Source organism: Grammomys surdaster, unplaced genomic scaffold (genome assembly GCF_004785775.1).
Source record: "Grammomys surdaster isolate TR1022 unplaced genomic scaffold, NIH_TR_1.0 63, whole genome shotgun sequence".
Classification (NCBI taxonomy): Eukaryota; Metazoa; Chordata; class Mammalia; order Rodentia; family Muridae; genus Grammomys; species Grammomys surdaster.
Genome location: NW_021604565.1, coordinates 4,515,083 through 4,526,919, shown reverse-complemented (window position 1 = coordinate 4,526,919; position 11,837 = coordinate 4,515,083). Strand labels below are relative to the sequence as shown.

At 44.5% G+C, this 11,837-nt stretch overlaps 1 protein-coding gene across 5 annotated transcripts in view; it reads right to left on the bottom strand.

Moving 5' to 3' along the window:
* Window positions 1-11,837, bottom strand: part of Pag1 (phosphoprotein membrane anchor with glycosphingolipid microdomains 1) — a 137,592-nt gene that overhangs the window by 68,716 nt on the left and 57,039 nt on the right. The window lies entirely within an intron of this gene.

The following is an 11,837-nucleotide window of genomic DNA, read 5'->3' as shown; positions in this document are numbered from 1 at the left end:
TCCTGTGCATTTGCCTCGGCCTTTCTGGCTCCACAGTCCCGTTCCTCGCACAGGGTTTGCTCCACATTTACTGTCAACAATATTCACTTTTGCTGCTCCATCTGTGTAAGAAGAGGTCACTCGACTGCTGGAACTGGAAACATTTTTACTTCTTTACTTTCCATGTAGAAGAAGGCACAAGACTACATTGACTACAGAAGAATAAAGGATCTAAGTTGTAAGTCAAAGCAATGATCTCACCGGGGGTTACTAGTTTCCCGAACACTTCTGAAAAGTTTAACAATCACATGAAGCATACCTATTATTTAAATCCATCAGTTACTGCTAAATGGAATTAAAGCCAGGCTCTAATTTTTCTGAAGGAATCCAAGTGCTAGCATGAATTTACTGTACTCAGAAAACAGATTATATATTTACGTCTTAAGACACCAAGGGCATTACAACTCAAGAAAATACAATGTTTTTAAAGGGCAAACAGTATATGTAAAAATCAGCTTCTGTCCATGAGTATTTCACAAAAGTAGATGGCTGTTTCCTCTACAACTGTCAGTGCCCTGGAGAGAGGACCTGACAGGCCCTTCGGTCTGAGTACACTGTGAGTACTGCAGTGTGGTATACAATAAGATCTGTGAGTACTATACTAATGTCAGATGTTACAGCAGCAAGATTTTCCAGCACAAAACTTAGGTCCAGCCACTGGTTGGAAGATACGAGTCAGGATCCTATATAGATTGGCCCTATATAGGATGAGTCCTATATAAGTGGCCAGGTCCAAGAGGAGGCAAAGGCACCTATGGTTATATGTAAAACTTGATTTGTGCACCCTCTCTTCAGAGAATCGTCGGAAGTTGCCACCGATCCTTGTCTACCGCCTTCCAAAGCACAGTCAAGCTTGGAGGCCTTCAACACGAGCCAGACAGGGGGCTGAGGGGCGGCTCAGTCAGGAAAGTACAAGGTCCTCAGGACCTACGTCTGGACCCTCAGTGCTCACGTAAAATGCTGATTGTGGCCGCTCACACCTGCAACCCCAGCAGTGGGGTATCAGTCAGATCCCCAGATTGCTGCCCTGCCAGTCTAGCCAAATGAGTCAGCCCCCAGCTCAGTGAGAAACCCTTTGTCAAAATATTAGTTAGAGAGTATTTCAGGAAAGTTTCTAACAAACTCTGGCCTCCAAATGCAGGCACACACACATACACACACACACACACACACACACAGAGAGACACACACACACACTGTTTGAGCTCTTGCTTTTGAAAAGAATAAAGATTAATAGATTATCAGTTTAAAATGAGCAAATGCTTGTTTCCTTGCTAGATAACTGGCATTAGGTCCAGGCTTAAAGATTTTGGGCACAACACATGAACTCACAGAGACTGTGGGAGTATGCACAGGGCCTACATAGCTCTAAAGCCAGACTGTGTCTCATTACTGACAGGGGAAGTTGAAATGAGTTCCTAATCTTGAATTGATAATCCCTTAGAAAGTAAAATTTTCTCCAGTGGAGTCTTGCTGGGTATACAAGCCACACTTAAGGACAGGTCCCACACCCAGCACTTGTGGCCAATGATACTTTTGGAAAGTTTTTTTGATTTTTGTTTTGTTTCATGACTTTTCCCCTCTGCAGATGTTTTCCTTATATATTATGGTTTCTAATTTTATTTTTAATGGGTTTTCTGTGTACGTGGATATGTGTTCCCATATGAATGTGTTTCTTGGGCTTTTTCTTTGCCTCTTCTTTTTCACCCATTTAATTTTTCTGATTCTCGTTTGTTTTAATTTTATCTTATTTTATTACTTTTTGGGTGCTTGTTTATACTCTAATTAGAGAGAGAAAGAAAAAGCGCAGACTTGGGTGGATGAGTAAGTAGGAGGTGGGGGAGGGGAAACTGTAATTGGAATATATTGTATAAACAAAATCTACTAAAAAAGAAGACTTTGTGTATGAGCGAAAAGTTCCTTTCTAGCTGTTCTCCAGGGTAGTTTATCCCAAGTGTGGCCTTTTCGATGTGTGTTTTCAAGGATATAGGCATCTGTGTTTCAAGTTCACATGAAAGACAAAGATCAGTAAACGCCCCAAAAGCAAGAACTTCTAAAATGTTTAGCTATCAATTCATATGCCTGACATTTAAATTAATAGCTACAATTAACTCTACCTGAAAACCAAACTGCATACCAGATAGGAATGGTATTCTTGCAGGTTACTCTTATTTTCATTTTTTTTTTAACAACGAACTACAAGTTGATGACAAAATTTAAAAAATGAGAATTCCCAGCTTTCCATTTATGAGCAATAATCCATTGCCTTTAATAAAGCAACATATTTTGTCATCTTTCAGGAGACAAATGTTGTCTTTCCAGTATAAAATGAGTTTCTCATGGGAATCACATATAAAGAGACGCCATGGTACTTTCCAAAGGCCTTGGCTGCATCTCCCTGCTAATTTAATTTTCTTCCTTTTCCTGTTAATAGCTAGGCTTGATTTGGAGTAGGTATTCTATTCTACTGGAAACCAGTGAGCAAGTCTCCTAATGCTTCCAGCACTGATGCACCAAGGGCACTACTGTAGAGGTAAAAGATGGGCAGAAACCATCTTTCTTCTTCAAATCGGGAGTCACAAAGATTACAAGATTCAAAGGCAATAAACACTGCCTCTGATAAACAAAACCAACATTTTCTTTTGTTAACCTTAAAAGAGCCTAGAAAATTGTAACAGCTTCTCTGATCTCCAAAAGAATAGCATGATTCATACACATTCCAAATTATATCTATTTTGCATAAACTAAGTAGACTTGGTAGAAAAAGTTGGGTTCATTATTATGCAAAATACATCCATTAGCAGACAATGTAGTGATTATATTGCCAGACAGAACAAATTCAGACTCAGGCCATGTGCTAGAGCTGGGCAATGTGAAGAGGGTGAAGTTTCTCATAGGAGTATAGCAATAGTACCAGGACAGGAAGCCCTCAGGCTCACTGTCTGTCAGCGAGCAGAGCATGTGTCCGGCTGGCCTGTAGAGCCAGCAGTACTGTAGCAATTCAAGGATGGGTATGAGGCTCTTGTCCAAAGCCTTGATCTTGGAGCTGGAAGCTTTCTGGGACTCACTGACCTCAAGGGACTCCCACGCTAACAAAACAGAAAGTAGCTGCTGACCAGCAGCAGAATGCACAGTGCCTAGCACCATGAGGTCCCCAGCCAGGAAAGCCAGGGTAAAGCTCTGTCCTGCATTAGGTTGGGGGGACCCAGAAACAACATCTGCTGAAATGGATTCAGGGAAGGCCCAGAGGATGCAGAGAAGAAAGTATGTGGCTAGAAGGAATGTTTAGGAATGCCTCCTTGCTCCAGGCATTGCCCTGTACCCTGGGGACAACAGGTGACACAATGGTGAGGTCTCTGCTTTCTTCCTTGTAGGTAAGACTGACAAAAGACTGATTAGCACCCAGTTATCATCAGGTGGCTAAAGACAATTAAAAAGGAGAAGAAAGTGGGGTAGCATGGTTGCTGCTGGTGTTGTTGTTGAGGTTCCTAAGATATGGGTACTAGGGAAGGAACCATCTAGGGCGACACACACACACACACACACACACACACACACACACACAAATTTCCAGTATGTAGCACCATGTTTGATGGGAGGAAGGGGGCAGGCGGTCAACTAGCAAGCCGTGATCTGGTCTTGTTAGTCTGTTGTTCTTATCTGGTTTTGGTGTGTGCATTTGTGGCACACTTTCAAGTATTAAATGTATCAGATTTTATTAAGAGGTTCTAAAACAATAATTCAAAATGAGAAAATAGTAACTAGAATCTAGTCACTACTGTTTACTCAACAATGACATAGATGTTACCAAGGAGCCCACACTCCTCCTCAGTCACCATGTTTATTAACGGAGGCTCAAAACCACAAAACATTTCTTGTATTTGCTTCTTCTTACAAAAACAACCTGTTTGGTTCAATGATTTTCTGGCAATGTCTTTACCTCTACAAACACACTTTGTATTCTGTCTACTCAGCTGAGAACAAACCCACGGTGGTGGCAGCCTCTGGGGAGAAACAGCAAAGGACTGAGCTAATGATGACGTGCTGGACACACTTGGTCCATACGTTTCTTGGCTGCCTCATTATACTTGTTTTATTATTCACAGATTTTAGCCCCCATGGGAGGTGTTGGAAGTTTTGCTTTGTCGATGCTGGCTGATGTGTTGTCACCAGAGACAGGCTTAACCTTGTCTTTATCAGAAACATGTTGACATTGGTCAAGATTCCCCATGGCTGACCTCCTGACGAGTGAAGATCTACTTCTGACAGTATCAAAGGAGTGCTAGAGATTCATGCTGGGCAGTGTGCTATGCCATAGAGCATTGCTGGCATTTCTTTGAAATAGAACAAGTAATGGAGATGGGATGGTGAGGAGAAAGAGAAAAGGAAAGGATACATAAGTCGAGAAAGTATCCAGAACCGTCCTAAGTGTGAAGCTAAGCTTGATGATCAGCTGGGTAGGATCTAGATCATTGTGGGAACAAGCCTCTAGCTCTGTGTGTGAGTGTGAATGTGTGAGTGCTAATGTGTGAGTGTGTGCATGTGTGTATGCATTTGTATGTGTGTATATATATGCATGTGTGTGTAAGTGTGTGCATGTGTTTGTGTGTGTGTGCATGTGCATAAATGTGTGTGTATGCATGTGTGTGTGTATGTGCACATGTGCGTGAATGTGTGTGTACATGTGTGCGCATGTGTGTTTGTGAGTGTGTGCACATGTGTTTGTGAGTGTGTGTGCATGTGCCCATGTGTTCATGTGTGTGTGTGTATGTTTAGAGTAGGTTAACTGAGGCAGGAAGATCTTCTTTAATGCCAGTGGAGCATTCCTTGGGTTAGGAACCTGGACTGCCTACAGAGGAGAAAATGTTTGTGCAACAGAATTCCGTTCTCCGTGCTCTCTGACTGTGGATGCAGGTGTGCAGCTGTCTTGGGCTCCAGCTGCCTTCCTTCTTGGTGAACTATGCCCTGAAACCCTGAGCCACAGTAAAACCCCTGCTTCCTTGAGTGGCTTTTGTCACATGTTTTGTTATAGCAAGGACACAGGAAGAAGTGAAATTTCAAATCTAAAACAAACATCCTAAGGAGGGCTGGGTTGTCTCTCCTAGAGATGTCAGGTTGAGCATTTCAGTCTGTGTGGTTCTAGTAGACTCAGGTCCAGAAGAGCCTGCTGTCTGCCTTTTTGTACACTGATAAGGGGTTCTGGGACAGCTTTCCTCCCTAGAGGTAGGTAGGCTCATCGGAGAAGCTCTGTGCCAAGAGAAAAGAACTATGGGAAGTGGCTTTAGCTGCTGCTGGCCAGGTCTTTCCTTGGGCTGCCCATGGGCTGGCTCTAGCCCTTCTCCATTGAATGCCACTATCCTGGGACCTAAGACTCCAGGCTGAAAACTTGCTCTAAGTTTAGTCAGATGGAGTTGGAGGAGGCTCAAAGGAGAGATGGTCTTACAAAGCAGTATTTATGAGGCTTCCATGCATATTAATCCAGAGGCACTGCTCCCCTCATCCCCACACTCGCTGCAGAAGAACCCTTGGGCACAAGAGGACATCCGGATAAACTTTTTGTTGCCTGCAGAGTTGACTGAGGCACACACAAATAGGAAAGGCTCTTCTACAATTGAGTGACACATGGAAAGTACAAGAAACCACACTTCATCCCAGCAGTATAGAGTTCAACATCTTAGTGGGTTAGAAATTTGGGTGTGGTGGCTATTGTGATGTGACACATCTCCCTGTACTCTTTCCCAGGTTCATCTGTTGGCTGAGAGGGGCCCAAGGAGCGAAGGAGGCCCTAATGGAGCCGAGCTCAGAGCTGCGGAGAATGACCTCCTAGTTTATCCCTAGAGAAGTTTAGAATTAGTTTTTAAAAGGGCAAATGACAAGAATTAAGTAATATAGAGCAGACTGCTGAGGAATATTACTGACTTACCTAAAGTAGTGTAGCAAACAGCAAATAATCCTCAACACGATGGTAACGTTCTTAAATGCTTTTCCTTTTGTGTTTACACAGGTCACCCCTGGAGTGTCTTTGTGGGTAACTGGCCTTCCCGCTACAGGAGTTACATCCGCCATGACCTCCAAAATCAGCTCTGAGACTCTTCTCTTACTCATAAGGTAAGGTGCCCATTCATACTAGACATCAGGAGTTCAATGTGGGAAACTCTGGGACACGCACAATCTACACAGTGTCCAGGCTAAGGCACAAGCTGACATGATGGGGCAGAGAACAGCTACCGTCATGAGCTGAGATTTAAGGGAACAGTAACTTAGACCACCCTAACCTCAGGCAAGGGGCTAGAACCCTAGGACACCTGATACTGTCAAGACAAGGTGTGAGCTTCCCAGTCTCCACTCCCACGGTGTGTCTTCCTGATGCAGTTTCTAAGGGTTGCTGGCATCTGAGTTTCCAGATTGTTGAAATTGGAATAAAATGTATTCTTCCAGAGGGAATAATTCTCATCTCGCTACCCCTTCTATCCCATTCATTTCCTCTTTAAACACTGGTGAGTTACTCTGATGTGGAGACGAGCTGGGTGCACGAAAGACTACGGAAACCAAGATATGAGTGCTTGCTAGTTCACACGCAGGCGCTTACAGGATTTTAAACCAGCAACCTTCGTCCCAGAATCCAGGAACTTGCCTTAGGTCACACAGGGCAAGAAACAGATAAGGCCAGTGTCTACTTCACATGCATCTCCACCCAGCTCTACCATGTGGAGATAAAGAAAGAGTTCATAGAGAAACTACTGTCTGGAATTCTGTTATGACACTAGCCCTAAACCAACCAGTTTAGGATTCAGGGAAAATTTGACATGTAGTTTTTATAAATAAATTCAAAAGCCAAGTATTATATGACAAAAGGTAAACACTTTTAGCATGAATCTTAGTTACTTTTCTACTGCTATGGCAAAACCCCATGACCTATAGAAAGAAGGGTTTATTTGGGGCTTACAGAAGGAAGGGTTCAGGAAGTAGGAGTCAGTCACCATCACTGTATGGAGAAGCAGAGCAGCAAACATCAGGCTTGTTGCCTGGAGCAGGAGCTGAGGGCTCACATCTCAAACCACACCCGGAGGCAGAGGAAGCAAACGGGAGCACGGCCACACACGCTTAGCTTCTCCAAACAGTGTCAGCAACTGTAGACAACACATTCAAATGCCTGAGACTATGAGGGGCACCTCACTCAGACCATTGCAGTTCTGTAAGATGTATATGGTTTAGTCACACAGAGAGCCCTGTATATATTCCAACAAGCCAACCACTACATAAACGTCTATCGTGGACACATTTGTGCTGACTGCCTCCTGTGCAGCAAAGCCCTGCAGCCCCTGTACTGCAAGGCAGACTTACATGCCACAAGCAAGTGCGCTGACAGACCATGGATTTACACTGCCTTAACTCCTGTCTGACATCACCTCAGCTTTATGAATAAATAAATATGTGCTCTTGGGAAACACTGATGTGAGAGGAAAAGTCAATAGCCACCCAGATCTGAGCTCTGCATGTATCTTCAAGTCCATTGTGCCCTAAGCGTAAGACCATACGTGCTCCCTGCAACAGGGAGAGGACATGTATCTGCAGCAAGTAGCAGCTTCCCAGGCCCCAAGCACTGTGTCTCCTCTGTTCTCCTTACATGCAGCTGATCTCTCTAAAAGAGAGTTGGAAAGAGGAAAAAGCATGGGTTCAGGCAGTGCTGAAGCCTTGACTACTGCAACTCCGCCTTCTGAGGATCTCAGTAGTCACTGTGTAATTCTCCTGTGTTTGTGAAAGTTTTCTTTTCCCCCACAGGAGTATTTAAAGTCTGTGTGGGCTTAGGGGAAACTGTCAGGAGACTATTAACCAACTTGGCAATAGTGGTACCCTGGATGATGTGTGAACCAAGAAATTTAAAAAAATTCCCAACTATCTGAAGTGAATAGACATATTTTCTTGTGATTTAGAATATAATATAGGAGAAAAGAAAAAAAAAAGGTTAATGAGACTGACTGCAAAGTCTTCTGCTGACTGTTACCCAGGGACAGCAGGTAATTTACTGATTTAGATTCCTGGCCAAACCTTTCTTGCTGCTTTTGGATGCTTTTCAAGATACAGGCAGGTTGCTATTAAAATGAACTGCTCTCAAAAGTAAAGCTAACAGTGTATGCTGATATTAACCTCAAGTTTCTCAGCCAAAGGCCAAACTTCAGAGAGAAGCCAGGAGGAGCCGTCATTTCCTCAGCTCTGCAGCAGAAGCAAAGCAGTGGGAGCAGTTGTTGAAGGTCTGTGGTGCCCTACAGTAACCTTTGACTACAAAGTCACTTCAGAGGGTCTAGGCTCTTGCCTACAATTGAATGAATTAAAAAAGAATACCATTATCTCTCCCTCGCTCCTCAAATAAGCAGCTCATCGCTGTGTTAACTGTGGCTTCTCATGAAATACAGTGTTGCTTTGGACTGAGAGCCCACACCTCCCTGGGAAGTAATGATTCTGTCTTCTCAGAGCTGGGGGACAGGAAACACACCTGAACATGTGATGCACATACCCAAAGCATGGGCACAGCGGAAGCCTGCAAATGGGTTGGGGCAATTGAAATGTGTACTCCCAAATTAAACATTACAGAATAGGCCGCCGTCATCAAGAGAGGTGATAAAGACCCAGGCTGAGCCTTTTCCCATGTGGAAACCATACCATATTTCAAGTTTAGAAAGAATGTAGCCAACATTGTAGCACTGATATCAGCAGAAGAGTGAAGGACCTTGGACAGGTTTTGCTGTTACTTCCTTAAAACATGGACATGAAAAACAAAAAGAGAAAACAAAGCTACATTGTTGAGAAGATGCCTGTGTGAGGTCAGAGGGACAGCACAGGCTGGGGTCAGTCTCTTTCCATGAATGCCTTTTCTTTATTAGTGTTGAAAATGCTTCATTCATAGAAACCTGAATGGTCCACACAGTAACTAGATGTTGTAGGTACAAAGATAGGATTAGAACCTTGCCTTCCAGCTCAGCACCCATAGGAAGGTCATATAGAGGTGACTAGCAGCAGCAGGGCGTGACTGGAGATGCAGCTAATCAACTATATGGATCCTGTGGGACCTAGAGGATCAAAGAGGGCTTCTCATGGGAGATGGAAACTGAGGCGCGTCTAAAAAAGGCTCCAGAATTAATGAAGAACTAAAGGGCCAGAACATTCTCAGAAGTGAGAACAGTGTACATTGAGTCTTACATGTTTGTCTTGAAGCATGACATTCTAGAACACTTTAAGAAATCCAGCCCTGGAACTGAGTGGTGGTGGTTTATCCCCTTTTTAATTCTAGCACCTGGAGGCAGAGGCAGGCAGATCTCTGAGTTTGAGGCCAGCCTAGTCTACAGAGTGAGTTCTAGGATAGCCAGGGATACATATAGAAACCCTGTCTTGAAAAACCAAAATGGAAGAAATCCAACCCCATGAAGCAGGGTAAAGCATGCTGGAGGGCTGTCCAAGGCAGGGCCACAGGGCTGCATGGTCAGGTGTCTGGGTCAGTTCTTCAGGTTACAAAGGCACAGGGGTCACAGTGTGAGAACCATGAGAAGGGTCCTCAGTCAGGGAGAGTCACTCTGAAAGAAGCTACAGAAAGTTGATTTCAGACCTGATCTGTACATATATGTGCATGCATGAAGGCCAGGAACAAAGCATTGACCTGTGGCAACAGAGGAATCGAAGGTCAGAAAGACACTAGGAATAGTAGTGACAGCAAATACGTGACCCTCTAAGCACCAGCATCCTGAAACTTTTGCATTATTCTCTTCAATCCAGAATCTGGTGTGGACTGAATGGGGAGGAGCTACACCCGGGCAGACATTCCTGGCTTGAGTCAACAGGGGTGCCATTAATCTGAATGTTGATTCTAGGAAAAGCAATGAGCTGCAAGCAGAGGACAGCCAGGAGAGAGAGGAGAGAGCCAGGAGAGGAGAGAAGAGGAGAGAGCCGGGAGAGAAAGGAGAGAGCCAGGAGAGAAAGGAGAGAGCCAGGAGAGAAAGGAGAGAGCCAGGAGAGAGAGGAGAGAGCCAGGAGAGAGAGGAGAGAGCCAGGAGAGAAGAGGAGAGAGCCAGGTGCGGGAGGCGATTTCACTGTACACCTGGTCATTTGAAGAGTTGCCTGAGACACATAGATAGGGATTATCAGAAACTGGGGACAGGAATCTGATACTACAGAGAACAAACTGCGAATTCACATTAATTTAGAAAGAAAAACAATAAACAGAAAACTCTCTTCACTGAAAAGCCTGAGAGTCGGCCAGTGGGCACAAAAGGAGCAGACAGTGCTCTGTAGACACTGGGGCCTGTGAGTGTACTAGAGATGCATCCGATGTCTACTCCAAACTGCATGCTTCCCTGTTAAAGACTACTGGTCCCCTGACTGGAGAATGTCCTGCACTTCAGGTCACTAGTAAATGTGCAAGGCAAGGTGCTCTAGAGGAAACAGGGCTATAGTAAAAGTATTTAACCCCTGAATCAAGGTTCTTGTCAAATGTTGGGAGACCAGAGGAAGGCATTTATGGGGCGCAGATAATCAGCTATTAACACATAGATTCTTTAGCATCAGTTAACAAAACACACCACACACACACACACACACACATACACACACACACACACACCCCGGAAAAAACTCAAACAAACAACAACAACAACAAAACCAAACCAATGATCCAGCTCTCCTAACAGCAAAGACTTAACTCTGAATTTCTCAACAGGCATAAGATTTCAATAAAAGACAATGGTTTAGTTTTACCAAGTTCATTCTGTGAGGGGTTGGGAAAACACAGACCAGATGGACCCTTTTCTCTGTGAGCAGAAAGGCACAGTAAATGGTGTGTAATGGGATCAGGCCAGGAAGGCCAGGACACTTGAGATTTCTAAATCTTTTAAATGGGGTGAAATGACACTTTAAAGTCCAGGATTCATTTTAAAAAGTGATAATCTTACAGTAATCCAATTGCTAAGATCAAACATAAAATGTCTTTGTGTTGACTTGTCATTTGCATAGGCTCAATAATTTCACTCTGGATTTGATTCTGTTGACATGCCAGTCCAAGCCCAGACCACTCTGGGATTTCTGATGTAACTGGTACCCTTGCTGATCACGATCACAGTAAACATAGCCTCATGGTCCTGATGATGGCAGTGGTTGGGAGAGCTGTGTACACTGCTCGTCCTCCACAGAGCTCAAGAGTCCAGTTAGTATTCGCATCTCAGGATGAAGAAAGAGACGGAGATGGGGTAGCACTGGCCTTCCATAGAGGTCTCGAGAAGCAGAGTGAGGACTGAAGCACCATGTTGTAGGAACTGTACCTGCTGGTGTCTCGGACTCTTGTCTTTGGATAGGAAGTGTCCCATGTGTTAGAAGCCTGGTGGACAGCTGGTGGGGCTTATGGGAGGTGATTGAATTGTTAGGGCTGAATTCCATCAATAGATTCAGCAGTGATGGGTTCAGCCTGAGCGGAGGAGGGGCCCAGAGGAAGTGGGCTGCTGGGGATGCCTCGAAAGGCTGTACCTTGTCCTTACACACTCCCTCCCTGGCTCTCTGTTTCTGACAGCGAGGAGGGAGCAGCTTGGCCCACCATACCCTTCAATCTGCCTCACCATGGGCCCAAGAGTGACGACACTTCTGACCCAACTGTGACCCCAAACAGACCTCTCTTGCCATTTCTATCAGATTTTCTTAGAGCAACATTAAACAGACGAGTTGCAGCTGCCCCTGTGGCACAGAAGTCATGGTGTGACATCTAAGGTGGAACTAGCCCACTCCTGGCTGTAGCCGCACATCTGCATGTGCAGTCTAGC